Here is a 22,942-nt window from a genome sequence, read left to right on the forward strand (position 1 = left end):
GTGATCCCTGAGAGAAGGGAAATCAGTTAGGTGAGCCCAAAACTCTCCCAGACTTTCCGTGTGGAGACACTTTCTGGACTGAGGACATTTTCTGGACTGGAATCTAAGGAGAACATGAAAGTTTCACAGTGAACACACAAGAGTGTTCAGAAGTAGTGGAGGCACATTGGCAGTAACTAATGCTCAACTGTTTTAAGAATTTTTTTTTAAAAAAAAAGAACAAAAACTCTTGAAAAGATAGAGATTGGAGTTCAGGAAGGCAGAAGCTGCTGGAATTTACAGAGCAGAGCTCTTCGCAGGAGAGAACACCCAGAGGACATGCTCCAGAATTTTGCATGGGAATCCCACTGACATTGTTGATTATTCAAAGATTTTTCAGTAAAGACAAAAAAATCAACAAACATAAAAGAAAAAAAAATTGAATTAGACTTCATCAAAGTCAGAAACTTCTGCTTTTCCAAAAACACCTAAAAGAAAATTAAAAGGCCACAGAATGGGAGAAAATACTTGCATATACATGATGAAGAAACTGTACCCCAAATAAAAAGAATTCTTACAGATCAATAAGAAGAAAACGAAGAACACAATAAAAAATGAACAAAAGGGACTTCCCTTGTGGTCCAGTGGGTAAAACTCCATGCTCCCAATGCAGGGGGCTAGGGTTCGATCCCTGGCCAGGGAACTAGATCCCACATACATGCTGCAACTAAGAGTTTGCATACCACAACTAAAAATGATCCTGCATGCTGCAACAAAGAACCCGCGTGCTGCAACTAAGACCCGGCACAGCCAAAATGAATAAATAAATAAATAAAAACAAATCTTTAAAAAATGAACAAAATGGGCTTCCCTGGTGGCGCAGTGGTTGGGAGTCCGCCTGCCGATGCAGGGGACACGGGTTCGTGCCCCGGTCCGGGAGGATCCCACATGCTGCGGAGCGGCTGGGCCCGTGAGCCATGGCCGCTGGGCCTGCGCGTCCGGAGCCTGTGCTCCGCAACGGGAGAGGCCACAGCAGTGAGGGGCCCGCGTACCACAAAAAAAAAAAAAAAAAATGAACAAAATACTTGAATGGACATAACACAAAGGGAGATATATGTATAGCCAATAAATACATTAAAAATGCTTTAGTCATCAGAGAAATGCAAATTAAAAACATAATGAGATACCATTACATACCCACTAAAGTGGCAAAAATTAAGAAGCCCAACAATACCAAGTATTGAGGAGGATGTGAAACATCTGGAACTCTTACATATTCCTGGAAGAAATATTAAGTGGTATGGCCACTTTGAAAAAGTTGGGTGGTTTATTATACAGTTAAATATACACTAATCATAATACTCAGCAATTCTACACATAAGTATTTGTCCAAGAGAAATAAAATCATATATCCAGTCCATGAAAGACTTATATATTGATGTCCATAGCATTTTTATTCCCAAACTAAAGAAAACCAAAATGACCGTAAATCGATGAATTGATAAACAAATTTTGGTATGTAACTGGAAAAATTCACACAGGTAAAACTGCTTTGATAAATACCCAAACCATTATAATCAGCAAAATAATGCAGACACGAAAGGGTACATATGTAGCAGGGTTCCATTTCTACAAAATTCTACAATAGGCAAAACTTTACTTCAGTGACTAAAAACAAAAAACAAAATAAGTTGCCTGGAACCATGTGATGTGGGTGGAGAGATTGACTGCAAAGGAACATGAGGAAACATTTTAAGGTGAAATAAATATTCTATATCTTAATTGGCTTGCTGTTTACACATACATATATCAGTACCTTTGTCAAAACTCAGAAGAATATACTTAAAATAGTTTCATTTTATTGTAAATTATATTTTTAAAAAGTTGATTTTAAAGCAAAATATATAGTTGAATAAATAACAATAGTAACTAATTGTAGCTCATTAAATAATATAGCAATCCAAGAGCCTACACTGACATTAAGTAATTAACTAAGAGTAGAGAAACTCAGAATAGAATGTCAATGTCTAAATACAGAAGCAATCTAGAAAATCACCGTTTGGAAACGTTATTTGAAATAATTAATTCAGCCAAGAAACATCAATAGATGTTAAAATTAGTAGGTAAATGTCTGGTGAGCAACGTGATATTTCCATGTTTTCAAACACCTCCGAATAAAATACATATTGAATACATAGGAAAGAAAGTGATTTACAGTGGAGAAACATGTTTACAAACCCTACTTTAAGTGATGAAGGTTAACAAATTGTGTACTACCTGATAAGATACAATAAAAACAAAGCTTCATTTCTGGGATATTGCTGGCAAAAGTGCACACCCTGAATCTAATTCTGAGGAAACATAAAACAGATGCAAGTTAAGAAACATTTACAAAATTACTGGAGGAATCTAAAGAAGGATGACAAATGAAACACGTGAACGTTGATTGGATTATTTGATAAAAGGACATTACTGGGACAACTGGCAACACTTGAGAGGGATCTGCTTATCAGATAATAGCATGTATCACTGTTAATTTCCTAATTCTGATGGTTGTGGTCTGGTTATATAAGAGAAATCCTGTTTCAAGAAAATATATTCTAGAGTATTCTGAAATGCTGGCATACTTTGTCAGTAAACTTACTCTCAAATGATTCAAGAATAAAGGAAAAAAAAACTCTCAGTACTATTTTTGGTTATATTTTACTAACTTCTTAAGAGGGTTCATTAGAGCCATAAAATGAAGAAACTAACATTTCACCAGCCTGATAAAAATCATATATCCATTTTTACTAGATACAGAATAAAGTTATTCTTACAAAATGCATATGGAAGGTAAATTCTGTGTGTCAGTGTAAACCTATCAGTAATTATCAAACATGACTGGAAAGATAACGTTATATATATACTATACAGAAATCATTATTTAAACAGTATTCACCAGGAGGTTCAAAACCCTCATAATTATTGTGAAAGCAATTATTGTGAATTATTATTTTCTTAGGTTTTATTTAGCCAGTTTTTTAATTTAGTCTCCTCCACAAAGGAATTAAGCATTTTCCATCCCTTTTTCTTGGCCCATTTAACGCAGTTTAAATAGTAAAGTGTGCAAACTACTGAACTATAATCTTTCAAGATTACATGCTTATCTTGGATCACTCTTGACCCTTTCTGATTTTTATTCTGAGATTCTACAATTCAGTCCCCACTATTAATACCTCCAACTTTCCAGAGGCTTGATCTAATTCAAGCCCAGACATTACATTTTGTGACATTTCCTTATTTTCAGAGTAATGTGTTAAAACTAATTAAAGTCACTGAGCAGACATATATGATCACAAACTTTTCAAAACAAACCAACAAAGTATTGCCAGGGTCATCAATACACAGCAGTACAGCCAGAACAGTTGTTAAAATATTGAGATATTTCCATTCAACGTGATACTTAACTGGAGCTCTGAACCCTTTCAAATGTCTCACTGTGATCCTTTCACTGTGGTCTTTGCCAAACCCGATGCCCTGTCAGGATCCCTCCTTTGAACTCTTACTATCCAGAAACTAAAGAGGTCAGGCTTGGAACACCAAAGCGCCTCCAGAATTCAAGTTCAGCACCATGGCCAGTGTCTCCAAAGAGGCCCATGAGATACTGTAGTGTATATTCGAAAGCTGTTAAGGGAACAGATCTTAAAAGTTCTCATCACGGGGGAAAAAAAATGTAACTGTATGAGGTGATGAATGTTAACTAAACTTACTGTAGAAATCATTTTGTAATATATATTAATATCAAATCATTTTGCTGTACACCTTAAACTTATATAATGTCATCTATTAATTACATCTCAATAAAAGAGGAAGAAAAAAATATTTTTAATAGTACCTGGGGAATGTCCACTTGTCCACATAAATCAATCTGTTTCTTATATTTGTTTATAGTGATCATTTCCTCTAAATTTTATTTATATTACTATTGGCTTGAACAAATTTTGTAAAGTGAAATTATTTACCTTATTCATAAATATCTTATAAGGTAAACATAAAGTAGTATTGAACACTTTTTGAATTCTTATAATATATTAATTTTATTCATTTTACAGAAGTCACTACAGTATTAATTTTATTTTAGTGAGGACTAAAGATAACCCAATATAAATCTGCTTTTTCCTATTAAGTAGGGTGAATAAAACATTGAATAAAAATGTTTTGAAGTCCCCAGGTGATGATAATGCTACTTGATCCAAGGATCACACTTTGAGACCATGGTATAGACAAGCAAAGTTGTTCTAAACTCTGGTTTCAACACTACAGTCATCTGGGATGACTATTTTTCTTCCCCTGTGTTTTTTTTATTTACTTTTAATTGTGGTAAAATATACATAAGATAAAATTTACCACCTTAACCATTTTTAAGTGTGCAGTTCAGTAGTATTAAGTATATTCATGCTGTTGTGCAACCAATCTCCAGAAGAGCTCTTTCATTTTGCAAAACTGAAACTCTGTATCCCTTAAACAACTCCCCCTTCTCCCTTACACTTAGCCCCTGGCAATTGCCATTCTAATTTCTGTCTCTATGAATTTGACTATTCTATATACTTCATATAAATGGAATCATACAGTATTTGTCATCTTTTTGTGACTGGCTAATGTTCTCAAGGTTCACCCATGTTGTAGCATGTGTCAGGATTTTCTTCCTTTTTAAAACTGAATCATATGCTATTGTACATATACACCATATTTTGTTTATCCATTTATCTGTTGATAGACACATGGGTTGCTTCCACCTTTTGACTATTGTGATTAATGTTGCTATGAACATGTGCATACAAATCTCTTTGTGATCTTGCTTTCAACACTTTTGAATTGGAAAAACTGGAACAGAATGTGCCCATTCTAGAGAATAGCTGATTCTCTATTAGTGTGACGCCATTGCACCTGTTCTAGTCCACCCAATGGCTCACAAAATAATCATTAAGTGGATCAATTAAGAGAAAAAATTCTCTCTTGCATTATAGATTTTCTGTGATAAACAGACAAAAAGTGGTCAAGCAATTCTCACTCCTGTAAACACAGATAATGTGAACTGATTCATTTTCAATAAGTCAATAGCTTTATTCAAATTTAAGTAAAATATATGATAGTAATTATCCTTTTACATTTTATATCATATTTTGATATTATATGATTTCCAATACTGTAACCTGATAAAGGATTGCTTTATTTTTTACCATAATATTAACTGTGTATTCCACTTTTTAATGTCCTCAGCAGTCATTTGACTTGTGACAACTTTTTCACCTCAAGAGTATATCCTGGAATTATGTTTTTGTGTTTTTTGGTCTATCCCCTGCTTTTTGTGTCTAATAATTGATTTCCTTTGTTCTTGGAAAACTTGAAGTTTTTCCCAGAGGTTATTCTGCTATATTAGAAAAGGACATACCACTAATTGATAGAATTTTATATTATAAAATACACTTAATAGTAAAAGTGAAAAGATAATAAGCCCATTAAATTTCAGTTTTCAGTCTTTTATGAGGTTTTCCTATGTTCACTCTCCTTTCACTTAATGCTTATAGATTTATTTATCCCAGTACATAAAAATTAATATTCCCTATTTACACTGGAACAACAAACTATTATCGATTATAATATTATTTCAAGTTGTAACATTTATGTAACCATTTTCATCAGACACACAATTGGTCAGTAAACCAATACAATTAAGCTCCTGCAAAAGTAACTATTCCAGTGTAAATGGACAGCATAAATGTAATCAAGTTGTTCAATGGCACACGGACACACTGACCACTAGGAATACATGGCCTAAATTACCATTGGGGAAATTTATACATTTAGTAGGTGCAGAATGCATGGTTCCCTCATTCTCTCGTCATCTCTGTGGAAGTATCTTCTTGAGTCAAGCTTAGCTGGATGAACCAGAAGAAATATTGATATCTGTGGAGGTGTGGCCAAGATGGTGAGGTAGTTAAGACCCTGAGATCACTTTCTTCCACAGGCACACCAAATTACAACTATTTGAAGCACAACTATCTATGAGAATCACATGAAAACTGGCATAATAGATTTTCCACAATTTACTATATTAAAAAAAAGCCACACAACAAGATGGGAGGAGGGGCACAACATGGTGTAGTCAAGACCCACAACACAGAGTATGCAACCCACAAATGGGAGAATAATCACAATTGCAGAGGTTCTTGCAAAGAGAGAATGATTCAAGTCCCACATCAGGCGTACCAGCCCAGGAGTCCTACACCAAGAAGACAAGTCTCTAGAACATCTGGCTCTGAAGGCCAGTGGGTGGGACTTGTGTATGGGAGAAACTGAAGGGCCATAGAAAATATAGATTCTGCTTTTAAAGGGCTGGTGCAAAATCACAAATACTCGAAGACCACACACAGAGGCAGTAATTTCAAAAGTGCCTGTGTCAGGTACACTTGCTATTCTTAGAGAGCCTTCCAAAAAGGCAGGAGGCAACTGGGACTACACCTAGGGACACAGATGCTGCAGAAGCCGTTTTGGAAAGCTCATTCTATCACAAGAAAACTAGTGTTGTAAAGAGCCATTTTGAAGTCCTCCCTCTAGCCTACTAGTGCTGGGAGCTTACCTGCCTACCAGCAGGCCAGCATCAGATCCAGGAATCCACAGGTCATGCAGCCAGCAGAACAGAGTCCCAGACCAGGGGGATGGCAGCCACTGCATGAGGTAAGACCAGGCTGCCAACCAGGCTGATGTCAGCCCCACTTAACATCACACCCATAGTAATCAGCCCCAACACAACAGAAGATCCCACACAGCCTACACAGAGGGCACCCATAGACTGTTTAGTTTTGGTGACCAGACAGGAATGTGCTGCTGGGCCCCATAGGATGTCTCCTACTTCTACAAAGTCAGAAAACATAACAGACTGACCTAACACATAAAAGTAAACACAGAGATTTGTGCAAACTGAGGAGACAGAGGAGTATGCTCCAAATGAAGGAACAAGACAAAACCTCAAAAATGAACTAGTCAAAGTGAAGATAAGCAATATATTCATTAAGAATTCAAAGTAATTAATAATCGTAAAGATGCCCAATCAATCAGGAAAAGAATAGAAGAACACAGTGAGTTTAGCAAAGAGTTAGAAAATATAAAGAAGAACAAGACAGAGGTTAATAATGCAATATCTTAAATAAAAATTACACTAGAAGGAATCAACAGTAGATTAGATGATACAGAGCAACAGAACTGGAAGACAGAATAGTGGAAATCACCCAAGTTGAGCAGAAAAAAGAAAATAAAAAAATTAATGAGGACAGTTTAAGAGACTTCTGAGACATCATCAAGCATACTAACATTTGCGTTACAGGGGTCCCAGAAGGAGAAGAGACATAGAAAGGGGGCAGAGAGGGACTTCCCTGGTGGTGCAGTAGTTAAGAATCCACCTGCCAATGCAGAAGACACGGGTTCAGTCCCTGGTCTGGGAAGATCCCACATGCCATGGAGCAACTAAGCCCATGTGCCACAACTACTGAAGCCTGTGTACCTAGAGCCCGTGCTCCACAACAAGAGAAGCCACCGTGTTGAGAAGCCTGCACACCAAAAGGAAGAGTAGCCCCCACTCACTGCAACTAGAGAAAGCCTGTGTGCATCAACAAAGACCCAAAACACAGCCAAAAATAAATTAAAAAAGAAAAAGAAAGGGGCAGAGCCCATATTTGAAGACATAATAGCTATAAACTTCCGTAACCTGGCAAAAGAAACAGACATCCAGGAATGGGAACTTCAGAGACTCCCAAACAAGATGAACCCAGATAGGTCCACAACAAGACACATTATAACTAAAATGTCAAAAATTAAATTTAAAGAGAATCTTAAGAGCAGCAAGAGAAAAGCAATGAATTATGTACAAGAAAACTCCCATAAGACAATGAACTGACTTTTCAGCAGAAACTTTGTAGGTCAGAAGGGAGTGGTATAATATATTCAAAGTGATAAAAGGGGAAAACCTAAACCAAGTATACTCAGCCTAGCAAAGCTATCATTCAGATTTGAAGGAGAGGTAGAGAGTTTTTTACAGACAAGCAAAAGCTAACAGTTCAGCACCTCTAAACTGGTTTTACAGAAAATGTAAAAGCAACTTCTCTAAGCAGAAAACAAAAGAATACAATTATAAATATAAAAATTTGAAAGGAAAAATCTCGTTGGTAAAGGCAAACATAAATAAAAGGTAGTCAATCAACCACTTATACAACTAGCAGAAAAATTAAGACAAAAGTAGTGAAATCATCTATATCCACAGTATGTATTAAAGGATATAAATATGTAAAGGATGCACAAAAGATGTAAAATATGATGTAAAAATATTAAACATGGGAGGGTGTAAAAATGCAGGGTTGTTAAAATGTGTTTGGAGTTAAGAGATTATCAACTTAAGATAATAACTATTATAGATAATATGTGCAATATATAAACATATGTGTGTGTGTGTGTGTGTGTGTGTATGTATGTATATATGAACCTCATGGTAACCACAAACCAAAAGCCTATATTAGATACACGCATAAAGAAGAGAAAGAAATCCAAACATAACACTAAAGAGGAGTCATCAAATCACAAGGGAAGATGGCAAAAGAATAAGAAAGAAACAAATGTAACTACAAAAACAACCAGAAAACAATTATCAAACCGGCAATGAGTACATACTCATCAATAACTATTTTAAATATAAATGAACTATTATAGTCTAATAACTGTGAGGAATAAGGCTGCAAAAATCCTCACAAAATATTAGCAAACTGAATTCGACAATATACAGACAATATACAGAAAGTGGGATTTATTCCAGGGATGTGAGGATGGTTCAATATCTGCACATCAATCAATGAGATACACCACATTAACAAAATGAAGGATACACATCACGTAATCATCTCCATAGACACAGCAAAAGCATTTGACAAAATTCAACATCATATCATAAAAAACAAAAATTCTCATCAAAGTTTGTATAGGGAACATATTTCAACACACCAAAGGCCATTTATGAAAAACCCACAGCTAACACCATACTCAATGGTGAAAAGCTGAAAGCTTTTACAAAAGTCAGGAACAAGACAAGGTTTCTTACACTTGCCACTTCTATTTAACATAGTACTGTAAGTCCTAGCCACAGCAATCAGACAAGAAAAAGAAATAAAAGGCATTCAAATTGGAAGGGAAGAAGTAAAACTGTCACTATTTGAAGATGACATGATACTATATACAGAAAACTCTAAAGTCTCCACCAATGAGACTTAATAAATGAATTCAATAAAGTTGCAGTATACAAGCTTAATATACAGAAGTCTATTTCTTTTCTGTCATTAGCAAAGAACTATTAGAAAGAGAAATTAAGAAAATATTCACATTTACAATTTCATCAAAAAGAATAAAATACCTGGAATAAATCTAACCAAGGAGGCAAAAGACTTGTGCTCACAAATCTACAAGACACTGATGAAAGAAACTGAAGATGACACAAACACATGGTAAAATATAGCATCATGGATTGGAAGATTTGATACTGTTAAACTGATCATATTACCCAAGGCAATCTACATATTCATTGCAATCCCTATGAAAATACCAAATGAATTTTTCACAGAACTAGAACAAATAATTCTAAAATTTATATGGAAACACACACACACATACACACACACACACACACACAAAACCAAATAGCCAAAACAAATTTAAAATGAAGAATAAATCTGAAATATCACATTCCCTGATTTCAAATTATACTACAAAACTACAGTAATCAAAGCAACTGGCACCAAAATGGACACAGAATAGATAGATCAATGGAACAGAATAGAGAGTCCAGAAATAAACCCACACTTATGTGGTAAAATACTCTACAACAAAGGAGGCAAAAATACAAAATAGGGAAAATACAGCATTTTCAATAAATGGTGTACAGTACATGCAAAAGAACCAAACTGTACTACTTTCTCCACCATACACAAAAATAAACTCAAACTAGATTAAAGACTTATATGTAAGCTTGTGACGCTCAACATCACCAATCATCAGGGAAATGCAAATTCAAACCACAGTGAGATGCCACCTCACATCTGCCAGAATAGCTATGATCAAAAAGAAAACAAATACCAAGTGTTGGCGAGGATGTGGGGAAGAGATAATCCTTATGCACAGTTGGTGAGAATGTAAATTTTTTTTAAATTCTCTTTGGAATGTACAATTAGCATTGCCACTTTGGAAAACAGTATGGAGTTTCCTCAAAAAAATTATAAATAAAACTACCATTGGATTAAGCAATTCTGCTTCTGGGTATTTATCCAAAGAAAATTTAAAAAACTAACTCAAAAAGATATCTACACCCCTATGTTTATTGTAGCATTATTTACAATAGCCACAATACAGAAACAATCTAAGTATTCATCAACAAATAAATGGATAACATAGAAGATGTGGCATACATACACACACACACCAGAATACTATTCAGCCATAAAAAAGAATAAAATCTTATAATTTGTGACACCATGGATGCATCTAGAGGGTATTACACTAAGCGAAATAAGTCAGACAGAGAAAGACAATTACTGCATTATCTCACTTACATGTGGAACCTAAAAACCAAAACAAACAAAAAGTATGGTACTGGCACAAGAACAGATATATATATATCAATGGAACAGGATAGAAAGCCCAGAGATAAACCCACGCACATATGGTCACCTTATCTTTGATAAAGGAGCCAAGAAAATACAGTGGAGAAAAGACGGCCTCTTCAGTAAGTGGTGCTGGGAAAACTGAACAGCTACATGTAAAAGTATGAAATTAGAACACTCCCTAACACCATATACAAAAATAAACTCCAAATGGATTAAAGACCTAAATGTAAGGCCAGACACTATCAAACTCTTAGAGGAAAACATAGGCAGAACACTCTGTGACATAAATCACAGCAAGATCCTTTTTGACCCACCTCCTAGAGAAATGGAAATAAAAACAAAAATAAACAAATGGGACTAATGAAACTTCAAAGCTTTTGAACAGCAAAGGAAACCATAAATAAGACAAAAAGACAAGCCTCAGAATGGGAGAAAATATTTGCAAATGGAGCAACTGACAAAGGATTAATCTCCAAAATTTACAAGTAGCTCATGCAGCTCAATAACAAAAAAACAAACAACCCAATCCAAAAAAGGGCAGAAGACCTAAATAGACATTTCTCCAAAGAAGATATACAGATTGCCAGCAAACACATGAAAGAATGCTCAATGTCGCTAATCATTAGAGAAATGCAAATCAAAACTACAATGAGATATCATCTCACACCAGTCAGAATGGCCATCATCAAAAAATCTAGAAACAATAAATGCTGGAGAGGGTGTGGAGAAAAGGGAATCCTCTTGCACTGTTGGTGGGAATGTAAATTAATACAGCCACTATGGAGAACAGTATGGACGTTCCCTAAAAAACTAAAAATAGAACTACCATACGACCGAGCAATCCCACTACTGGGCATACACCCTGAGAAAACCATAATTCAAAAAGAGTCATGTACCAAAATGTTCATTGCAGCTCTATTTACAATAGCCAGGACATGGAAGCAACCTAAGTGTCCATCAACAGATGAATGGATAAAGAAGAAGTGGTACATATATACAATGGAATATTACCCAGCCATAAAAAGAAACAAGATTGAGTTATTTGTAGTGAGGTGGATGGACACAGAGTCTGTCATACAGAGTGAAGTAAGTCAGAAACAGAAAAATAAATACCATATGCTAACACATATATATGGAATCTAAAAAAAAAAAAAAAAAAAAGGTCATGAAGAACCTAGGGGCAAGATGGGAATAAAGACACAGACCTACTAGAGAATGGACTTGAGGATATGGGGATGGGGAAGGGTAAGCTGGGACGAAGTGAGAGAGTGGCATGGACATATATACACTACCAAACGTAAAATAGATAGCTAGTGGGAAGCAGCTGCATAGCATAGGGAAATCAGCTCAGTGTTTTCTGACCACCTAGAGGGGTGTGATAGCAAGGGTGGGAGGCAAGGAGATGCAAGAGGGAGGAGATATGGGGATATATGTATATGTATAACTGATTCACTTTGCTGTAGAGCAGAAACTAACACACTGTAAAACAACTATACTCTAATAAAATTTTTCTTAAAAGACAAGAGATAAGTATTGGTGAGGATGTGGAGAAGAGGGAACACTTATGTACTCTGGTGAGAATGTAAATTGGAAAGCAGTATGGAAGTTCTTCAAAAACTTGAAAAAGGAACTACCATCTGATCCTGCAAGCCCACTTCTTGGTATATATCTAATGGAAATGAACACAGAATCTTGAAGAGATATCTGTAATTCCATATTCATTGCAGCATTATTCACAACAACCAAGATATGGAAACAACCCAAATGCCCATCAAGAGATGAATGGATAAAGATGTCACACACACACACACACACACACACATAAACAAACAATGGAGTATTATTCAGCCATGAGAAAGAAAATCCTGCCATTTGCAACAATGTGGATGGACCTTGAGGGCCCCATGCTAAGTGAAATACTAAACCAGACAGAGGAAGACAAATACTGCATGTAGCACTTACATGTGGAATCTAAAAGAAAAATTTTTTAAAAGTCAGATTCATAGAACAGAAAAGTGGTTTTTTGACCCACCTCCTAGAGAAATGAAAATGAAAACAAATGGGACCTAATGAAACTTCAAAGCTTTTGCACAGCAAAGGAAACCACAACAAGACCAAAAGACAACCCTCAGAATGGGAGAAAACATTTGCAAATGAAGCAACTGACAAAGGACTAATCTCCAAAATTTATAAGCAGCTCATGCAGCTCAATCACAGAACAGCAAACAACCCAATCCAAAAATGGGCAGAAGACCTAAATAGACATTTCTCCAAAGAAGATATACAGACTGCCAACAAACACATGAAAGAATGCTCAACATCATTAATCATTAGAGAAATGCAAATCAAAACTACAATGAGATATCATCTCATACCAGTCAGAATGGCCATCATCAAAAAATCTAGAAACAATAAATGCTGGAGAGGGTGTGGAGAAAAGGGAACACTCTTGCACTGCTGGTGGGAATGTGAATTGGTACAACTACTATGGAGAACAGTATGGAGGTTCCTTAAAAAACTACAAATAGAACTACCATATGACCCAGCAATCCCACTACTGGGCATATACCCTGAGAAAACCATAATTCAAAAAGAGTCATGTACCACAATGTTCATTGCAGCTCTACTTACAATAGCCCAGAGATGGAAACAACCTAAGTGTCCATCATCGGATGAATGGATAAAGAAGATGTGGCACATATATACAATGGAATACTACTCAGCCATAAAAAGAAATGAAATTGAGTTATTTGTAATGAAGTGGATGGCCCTAGAGTCTGTCATACAAAGTGAAGTAAGTCAGAAAGAGAAAGACAAATACCGTATGCTAACACATATATATGGAATTTAAGAAAAAAAAATGTCATGAAGAACCTAGGGGTAAAACAGGAATAAAGACACAGACCTACTAGAGAATGGACTTGAGGATATGGGGAGGGGGAAGGGTAAGCTGGGACAAAGTGAGAGAGTGGCGTGGACATATATACACTACCAAATGTAAAATAGATAGCTAGTGGGAAGCAGCCGCACAGCACAGGGAGATCAGCTCGGTGCTTTGTGACCACCTAGAGGGGTGGGATAGGTAGGGTGGGAGGGAGACGCAAGAGGGAGGGGATATGGGAATATATGTATATGTATAGCTGATTCACTTTGTTACACAGCAGAAACTAACACACCATTGTAAAGCAGTTATACTCCAATAAAGATGTAAAAAAAAGCTAAGAGAATTCAGCACCACCAAACCAGCTTTTCAACAAATGCTAAAGGAACTTCTCTAGGCAGGAAACACAACAGAAGGAAAAGACCTACAATAAAAAAAATTAAAAAAAAAAAGAAAAGTGGTTTTGTCAGGGACTGAAGGGTGGGTGAAAGAGGGAGAGATTGGCAAAAGTGTACCAACTTTCAGTTATAAGGAATAAGGTCTGAGGATCTAATGTAAAACATGGTGAGTATAGTTGACAGTACTGTACTGTGTAACTGAAAGTTTCTAAGGGAGTAGAACGTAAATGTTCTCACACAAAAAAAGATAAATATGTGAGGTGATGAATGTGTTAATTAACTAAAAGGGGGGTTTGCTTTCACAATGTATACATATATCAAATCACCATGATTTACACTTTAAATACTTATAATTTTATGTGTCAATTAATCCTCAAAAGAGCTGAAATTAAGAATAAAAAAGCATGCAAAGAAAAAAATGTTATTTAAAAATATACATACATACACACATGTATATACATAAACAAAAAAATGTCAAAAGTAGGCTCACCTCAGTACTGTTAAGTAGTCATATCTCAATAAATCAATGAAGTAACTAAATAGAAATAGATGTTTCCAGAATCAACTACAAATAATTATAAAGGGATATAGAACAGTATCTTAATTAACTTTTAATTCCTAATACTTATTAGAGTAGCTGTTATTTGGTATAAACTTCTTGTATACATGATTGAATTGAATGGAAATGAACATTTAAGTAGCAACTATAAAATTACAGAAAAATTCAGGAGATGTAAGGAACATATGCAATCTTCCTCCATCCTCAAGTTCATTCAGTAAAGCAACATGTTATAGCACAAAAAATGTTAAATGTTAAAATGAAGCAGTCAACTTCTAGTTAAATATGACAAATTGACTGGGAAAAATGCATTCCCTTCTGTTCCCTTTGTAGGCTATCCTTGAAATATAATAACAATCTGGCATGATTTATACACTTAAAGATAGCATTGTCAGCTCAGAAAAAAGGACCTCTGTACCTGGTATTTAGGATTACCCTCATGAACATACTGTCAGGTAATCATGTAAGTAGAGATTTGAATATAATATTGCTCCAATCTGGGGGAGATAAAGAAACATAAACAAATATCTGTTTAAATAGTATATTCTATAATAGAATGATCACAGTGATGTAGAAAATTTATAAGATAAATTAACCAACAAACACAAGACTGTTACATAGACAATGAAAAAATACCAGTCTCAAATAAATGATTCATTTTATAATGAGCACATAAAATTTGGTAACTAAATAGCTAAATTGGCAAAGTCTAACTCACACATGAAAATATTAGTTAGGCAATGTATAGAAATACCAACAATAAAGAAAATCTCTCTGCAATCAAATTAGCATAAAAACAAATAAATAAATAATCACAATACTCAACATCTGCAAGAATGTGAAAAACATACATTTATGCATTGTCAGTGGTAGTATATATTCACAACATTTTTGGATGACAATTTAGCAGTATATTTTTTGAAGCCATGAAAGCACTCATATTCCTTGATTTTAGAATCTTACTTTGGGGAATTTATTCTCTAAATATAGATTAACTATTTCTAATTCTAAGTTAAATAAACCTGTTGAAATTTCTAAAGTAACTACTAAAGGAATAACAATCAAGTACATAACTTCCAAAGCACTAATGGAGCAAAAAAGCAAAATGAAATATAATTCAAAAGTCAATCCAAAAGAAGGCAAATGAAATATAGGGGGAAAATGAATATAGAAAAATATAGACAAAAAAAAGAACAAAACAAAATGTTAGAACAAATGCAAGCATATCTGTAATCAGAGTAAATAAACTAAAATTTACAATTTGAAATAATGTCAGAAAAGCCTTATTAAAACAAAATCCAGTTACATGCCATACACAAGAGGTATAGTTGTAAAAAGAGCATGGAGAGATGAGAAAAAAGGTAGAGGCGCAATGGAAAACGCCTAGAGCAAGCTCGAGCTGGTATAGCTACATAAAAACCTTAAACATGGGCTTCAAGACAAAAATGCGCAACTAGGGATAAAGAGTGTTGCTATATAAAGAAACATAACCTTTCTAAACGTGTAAATACCTAATACATCCATGTAGGTAAAATTATGTAGGTAAAATCCATGTAGGTAGGCATCATAATGTAATACACAGTTAAACAGACAAATTTGAAGGTATGAGTAATAGTTATCAAGTTGTGTTAGAATGGTAGAATTTTCGTCTTATTCTTGAAAATAATTTCAAACCCCTCCTTACTCAACACAAAATTATGAAAACAATATAAGTTTAACACTAGTTGTGGGAACATAGATGAGTGATGTCTCTACTATTAAATAGTTAATGAACAGAGAGCTTTTAGAATATAAGAATACATTTTGCTTATTAACTTGTTTGGAAATTGGAATTTATGTCACACAGTTACAGAAGCCAGAAGACAAAAAAGATTAAGAACTTGCAAAAGCATAAAATAAAAGCGCAAAGTTTAATAATTTCCACAAGTCTGGGCTTCCCTGGTGGCACAGTGGTTAAGAATCCGCCCACCAATGCAGGGGACACGGGTTTGAGCCCTAGTCCGGGAAGATCCCACATGCCGCAGAGCAACTAAGCCCGTGCGCCACAACTACTGAGCCCGTGTGCCACAACTACTGAAGCCTGTGCACCTAGAGCCCGTGCTCTGCAACAAAAGAAGCCACCACAATGAGAAGCCCGTGCACTGCAACGAAGAGTAGCCCCTGCTCGCCGCAACTACAGAAAGCCCGCGTGCAGCAAGGAAGACCCAACACAGCTAATACATAAATAAATTAATTAATTTAAAATAAAAAAATAATAATAACTCCCACAAGTTTGAGTTACAAATTTTCTGGTATAATAAATATCCACATAGCCTTTTACCCACGCTTAAGTTTTAAATTCCCACTAAAGATAGTACAAACCAAACCATTCCAATTTAGATACATAGGACAGTGAACATAGAAATGATTTTTCAGAAAAGAAACTGAATGTTGAAGTACAGATATTTAATTTTTTAATCACCAGTATTTTTAATTTTTCCTGAAAGCATTTACTCAGAGATATAAAATAAAGATGTAATTAATTCTTTTTGAGGTGTGGGGTGGTTAATATCTTTATTGGAGTATTATTGCTTTACAATGGTGTGTTAGCTTCTGCTTTTTAACAAAGTGAGTCAGCTATACATATACCTATATTCCCATATCTCTTCCCTCTTGCATCTCCCTCCCTCCCACTCTCCCTATCACACCCTTCTCGGTGGTCACAAAGCACCAAGCTGATCTCCCTGTGCTATGCGGCTGCTTCCCACTAGCTATCTATTTTACATTTGGTAGTGTATAAATGTCCATGCCACTCTCACTTCGTCCCAGCTTACCCTTCCCCCTCCCCATGTCCTCAGGTCCATTCTCTACGTCTGCATCTTTATTCCTGTCCTGCCCCTAGGTTCCTCAGAACCACTTTTTTTTTTAGATTCCATATATATGTGTTAGCATACAGTATTTGTTTTTCTCTTTCTGACTTACTTCACTCTGTATGACAGACTCTAGGTCCATCCACCTCACTACAAATAACTCAATTTTGTTTCTTTTTATGGCTGAGTAATATTCCATTGTATGTATATACCACATCTTCTTTATCCATTCATCTGTCGATGGACACATAGCTTGCTTCCATGTCCTAGCTATTGTAAATAGAGCTGCAATGAACATTGTGGTACATGACTCTTTTTGAATTATGGTTTTCTCAGGGTATATGCCCAGTAGTGGGATTGCTGGGTCATATAACTAATTCTTTACAATGGCATTTTTCTCTTTTCACTGGATGGCAAAAGGCTCTATAAAGTAAAATTTTGCTTGAGATATATAATCAATTGTTTTTAATACTAAGCATACTTCTATTCAACTACAAATACTTAGACGGGATAGGTATATTTAGTCACTTTGCTTCTATGAAAAGACTAGGAAATATAAAGATCCAGAAGAGTCTATGAACCTATAACTAAATATAAACACATTTTTTATGGGAGAAGGTAGCTTTGCACTGTACATTACTGAATTCTTTATTTAATTAAACCTTGAATGGGTTAGGTGATGAATTAGCATAACTAAAGTAAGGGTTAAAGGTGGCAGTGCATTACCTCTGTGGAATGTAGTTATAAGCATTTTCTATTTAGGGTTATTACTTTTTTACTTATTTGTCAGATGTGTGGACTGTGACCTCTGTTCTGAGTTCAGTGTAGTAAAATCTTCTAAAGGATAAAAAATAGTAGAAAGTTCTAACAGAGCAGTATAAAATATATTATGGCCTCAGTAATTATGCTATAATTCTGTTGGAGAAAGCAATTCTATTACAGTCCTTATTGTCAGACACTTACTTTTACTGTCTGGAGAAAAGAAAACTATTCCTTTTGGGTAGGATTTTTGTTCTTGGCATGTGCTGAAAAATGAGTAATATTTCCTGATGATTTTTTAAAGAAGAGAGAACACATTATACACACACATACACACATATATACCTACACATACACATACATATGTGCATAGACACACACATATCTTTATGTTCCGACAACCTTCTTTAAAACACCAATCTTGTCATTTTCATTCATGGAAGCATAAGGATTTATCAGTTTACTAAATCTGAAAAGAAACTCAAGAGTTCATATTGAGCTCCCAGACAAGAGTGTGAATGTTAGTAGGGTTCTTATTTTATTGTTTGAGAAAGAGTCACGACTACATAGTACAAGTCAACCTCATTTCGGATAAAAATAATTGCTTCACATTTACTCATTGAGTAACACGTGGCACAGAATCAGTTCACATACCTTCTCATTTGCAATAAATCTTCTAAGAATCCTGATGGACCAAAACATACTTCACTTGTACTATGACAATTACATTTGACTTCTGTATTTTTTTGGTCAAAAATACTAAATGGTACTTGGGTGCTTTTAACCAGAACAAAATACCAAGGATTTCTTTACTCATCTGCCAGAATGTTCCCCTCTTAGTCACTGTGCTGATTACCTTTAGAACACAAATAAAATTCCCATTTTACATCTGAGGTAAAGCGTGTTCTTTTAGAACACAGAGATGGCTTTAAAGATATTTTTCAGTGTGGTAAGTCTATGGAACACCTATAATTCTCTAAGATTATATTTACAAAGATCCTATCAATGTTATCCATTATGAGAACCCAATAACAAGGTCAGTCTCTTGTCCATTGGCTAACTCATACCAACGTTATTTATAAATAACAATAATTAATGAATTTTGGCCTTATTTTACATACCAATAGTGCAATTTCCTAAGATCTGGATTCGTGGATGTCATTGTGGTAGTTGATTGTGTTCTTTTTCCAGACACTGCCCAACTAACTACTCAGAGACAGTAGCCACCATAATTAAACTACCTGGTAAAACACATCAAAAGATTGAAACAACTGGGCTGCCCTGGTGGTGCAGTGGTTGAGAGTCCGCCTGCCGATGCAAGCGACATGGGTTCGTGCCCCGGTCCGCGAAGATCCCACATGCCGCGGAGCAGCTGGGTCCATGAGCCATGGCCGCTGAGCCTGCGCGTCCAGAGCCTGCGCTCCGGCAACGGGAAAGGCCGCAACAGTGAGAGGCCCGCGTGCCGCAAAAAAAAAAAAAAAGATTGAAACTACTAAAGAAAGTCAATGTTTTTTGAAATCTTTATCTTTTACAAGAGTTAACACATGGCAGCAGTGAGTCAAACTCATTAAACTTGGCATGGAATCTTGTCAAACATTTAAGAACAACTACAGGCATCTATGAAATGTTGGAATTTGTCTATTTCTGTAGGCATCTATGAAATGCTGGAATAGTTTAAAAAGCAGGGAATTTTGAATCAGACCTGAGAGACTCTGACTGCTTTACTTAAGACAAGCTATACAGCTTTCCTGAGTCTTGCTTTTACTCATTTATAAAATTAGATAATAATACCTAGAACTAAATGAGAAAAATAAATGAGATAATGCATATAAATTCGGGGTCAAATAGTAGGCCCTTGACAACATGGTAACTCTACTGACAACAAAAATGAATTTAGTTTCTTAAGAATGGATGAAATAGAATTAGAAAGTATTAGAGAATCTTAAATTTGAAAGCCCTTCTGTTATGATTATTGAAGAAAAATACTTCCTCCAAAAAAAAGTTGAAAATAAAAAAAATTTTTAAATGGGGGAAGATTATAATTACAAGTATATATTAGATGAGAATGAAAATAAAAATGACACAAATCTGTTCTAATGTGGGGGATGAGGCAAACAAAGCTTGAAGATGAGAGGAAGTAAAATCGGAAGCAAGTTATTGTCCCCAAAGAACTGGAAAATAACCTCAATTGAAATTAATTTCCTAAACGTAAGCACAGATGTTTCACATACTTTCCACAACTTTACCTCATATGTTCGTTCCTAGTATTAAGGAAATGAAATTAATTCTACAGTTATATGTAAAATTATATCTCATTTCTTCTCACCTGTGTTTTATATTTTACGATAGCCATTTAATAAACTGAAGCAAAAGATGAGTGGGACTAATGCAGATATGAGCGTGTGAAAGTTGAACTGACACACCTAAAGTACTAGGGATACAGGCAAAGTAAAACCTGCAGATATAAGTTTCCCATGTATAATATGCATCTTGATCAAGATGCACTTTGCAATTCAGTTGGACAAGTAAGAAACAATGTTGCATACAGTACAACCAGTGGCTCATGATTATGCCTGGTGTAATTCTCAGCATTGGCGTTAATAGTGAGGAATACCAGGGCTTCCCTGGTGGCGCAAGTGGTTGAGAGTCCGCCTGCCGATGCAGGGGACACGGGTTCGTGCCCCGGTCCAGAAAGATCCCACGTGCCGCGGAGCGGCTGGGCCCGTGAGCCATGGCCGCTGAGCCTGCGCGTCCGGAGCCTGTGCTCCGCAACGGGAGAGGCCACAACAGTGAGAGGCCCGCATACCGCAAAAAAAAAGTGAGGAATACCATTGCAGGTTAGAAGATCATTCCTCCGCAAAAATGACTGCTGTAGCTTTAAAAGGCAACATGACCCCTACCACTTATAGGTTTTGTAGTTGATCCTAATGGCCAGTACTATGCAGAGAGCATAATCCTTAAAGTATCAAGGATGTTAAAATTGCCCATGGATGTTTCTGTGAAACTAATGACAGTGAAAGTTCATACTAACATATATCAGAAAGGTTCATTTATTCTCAAGTGAATATAATTTCTCTTTATGATTGAATTTAACTCCAGAAACTCATCCACAACTGGGAAAATTACCTTGTTGTTAAAGTAATTTGTTGAAGAACATCATTTATGCTTACTCTGAATATTTGATTTGAATTTGTTTCTTCACTCATTTACTCATTTATTCAACAAACTTTGATAGAGTTCCTACTGTATGTCTGGCTTTGAGAATGCTACTGATAAGAAAAAAAGAAGCAAACTGTGTTAATTTCTCACTTAGGTATTGAGCAAAAACCCAACTTGCCAAACAGCCTAGCTAACAGAATATTGCTTTGACATTTTGATCTCAAGTTACAAGCCCATTTCTATGCTAGACATGTTATAAGGATAAACTAGATATGATAAATAAACTAGGTATGATATTTCTTATTAATTAGCATATAAGATATATTAAATATGAGAAAATAAAAATATGTAAAATTGACTGGGATGTAAAATACATAAAATATCTGACTAAAGTAGCCACACACTGAATTTAGTCAGCAGGTCACATAGCATCGATGAGATCTACTATTTAATTAACAATACTTTGAGACCAGCCCAACTCAAAAATATAAAGAAAGGTGGCATAGTTATCTCCTATGTGAGAGAAGCAGCAGAAAATGCCCTGTTTTGGATGCAGGGTATCACTAGATTTGAGGAACCTTGGTCCACTGGGTCATAAACAATGCCACTGAAGAGTTCAGCACCCAGTTTTGGAGAACAGGTATATAACAGCATGACAATGTTAGACAGTATACCTTAAAAAGAACCGAACGAGTTGTGTGGATAATTACGAAACCGATTTGAGTGAACAGAGAGTCCACGAAGAGGTAAATATAGTAATTTAGCCTTAAAAACTAAGGTACTGAACTTTTAATCCTAGGAAGGTATTTGAAGTAAGAATCAAAAATTGGATATGATATATGGAATCGCTCTAATATAAATCTCCAAGGTTTTCAGGTAATGACTAGTGCTATTAATAAACAAGAGAAGAAAATAAAAGATAACTTAAAATTTAAAAAGCCAAAGACATTTTTGTGAATATGTTATGGGAAAGAAATAGAGACTAGAAATGAGGAGGGCATTGCAATAAGACGGGTTTGGTTTTACATTTGAAGAATCTGAGATGCCCTGCAAGCAGGTAGGAATATGGGTATAGCAATCAGGAATAGGGGTTAACTTCAGACTCAAAACAAGTACGTGGACAAGTCACGTACTTTAAAAGGTAGGCCTTTTGAGAACAAGAGTATGCTAAAACTTTGTAATAGGATGCCCACAGTCAGGAACCAAGAAAAGAAAGAGCCAGCAAGTTTTACAGTGATGTCAGAGAGTAGGAGGGCTAGAGTATTCAGTTTTTCAGGGAACTGTGGGGGTAATCATTAAGAAGGGAGCAGGAATATGGCAGTGGAGAATTGTTAGCAATGGAGTTAAAGGCCACAGAAAATTCTAGGTTGGTTATAAGTCAGCCTCTGATGGAGACAAAAAGGTGTGCATAATCATGGTAATTTACAGCAGTTTATGTTAGCTTTTATAAATGTTTAATTAAATTAAATGGCATATATATATATATACACACACACACACACACACACGTGTTTGTGTGTGTGTATATCCTTATGTACATGCACCCATTATCTTTCCAGGAATCTTAGGGAAAAGCAGAGACAGAAAATGAGGGAAATAACAAAACAAAAATGTGCACCTTACTAGCTAGAATGTTTTAGAACCTAGTATGTCAGTCATCCGTCCCCCTACCTCCA

At 35.5% G+C, this 22,942-nt stretch overlaps 1 protein-coding gene across 12 annotated transcripts in view; it reads right to left on the bottom strand.

Annotated features, from left to right (window-relative positions):
* Nucleotides 1-22,942, bottom strand: part of LOC307186545 (uncharacterized protein) — a 1,017,825-nt gene that overhangs the window by 484,499 nt on the left and 510,384 nt on the right. For 8 of the 12 annotated variants that reach the window (XR_013828391.1, XR_013828392.1, XR_013828393.1 and 5 more), the window contains 2 exons: nt 14,918-14,996; nt 14,431-14,475 (listed from right to left, as the gene is read on the bottom strand). The exons of the other annotated variants lie outside the window; for them this stretch is intronic. The gene's annotated coding sequence lies outside the window, so the exon portion shown is untranslated. The remainder of the gene's footprint in view (nt 1-14,430; nt 14,476-14,917; nt 14,997-22,942) is intronic. 12 annotated transcript variants of the gene reach the window in all.

Source organism: Stenella coeruleoalba, assembly GCF_951394435.1.
Source record: "Stenella coeruleoalba genome assembly, chromosome: 5".
Lineage (NCBI taxonomy): Eukaryota > Metazoa > Chordata > Mammalia > Artiodactyla > Delphinidae > Stenella > Stenella coeruleoalba.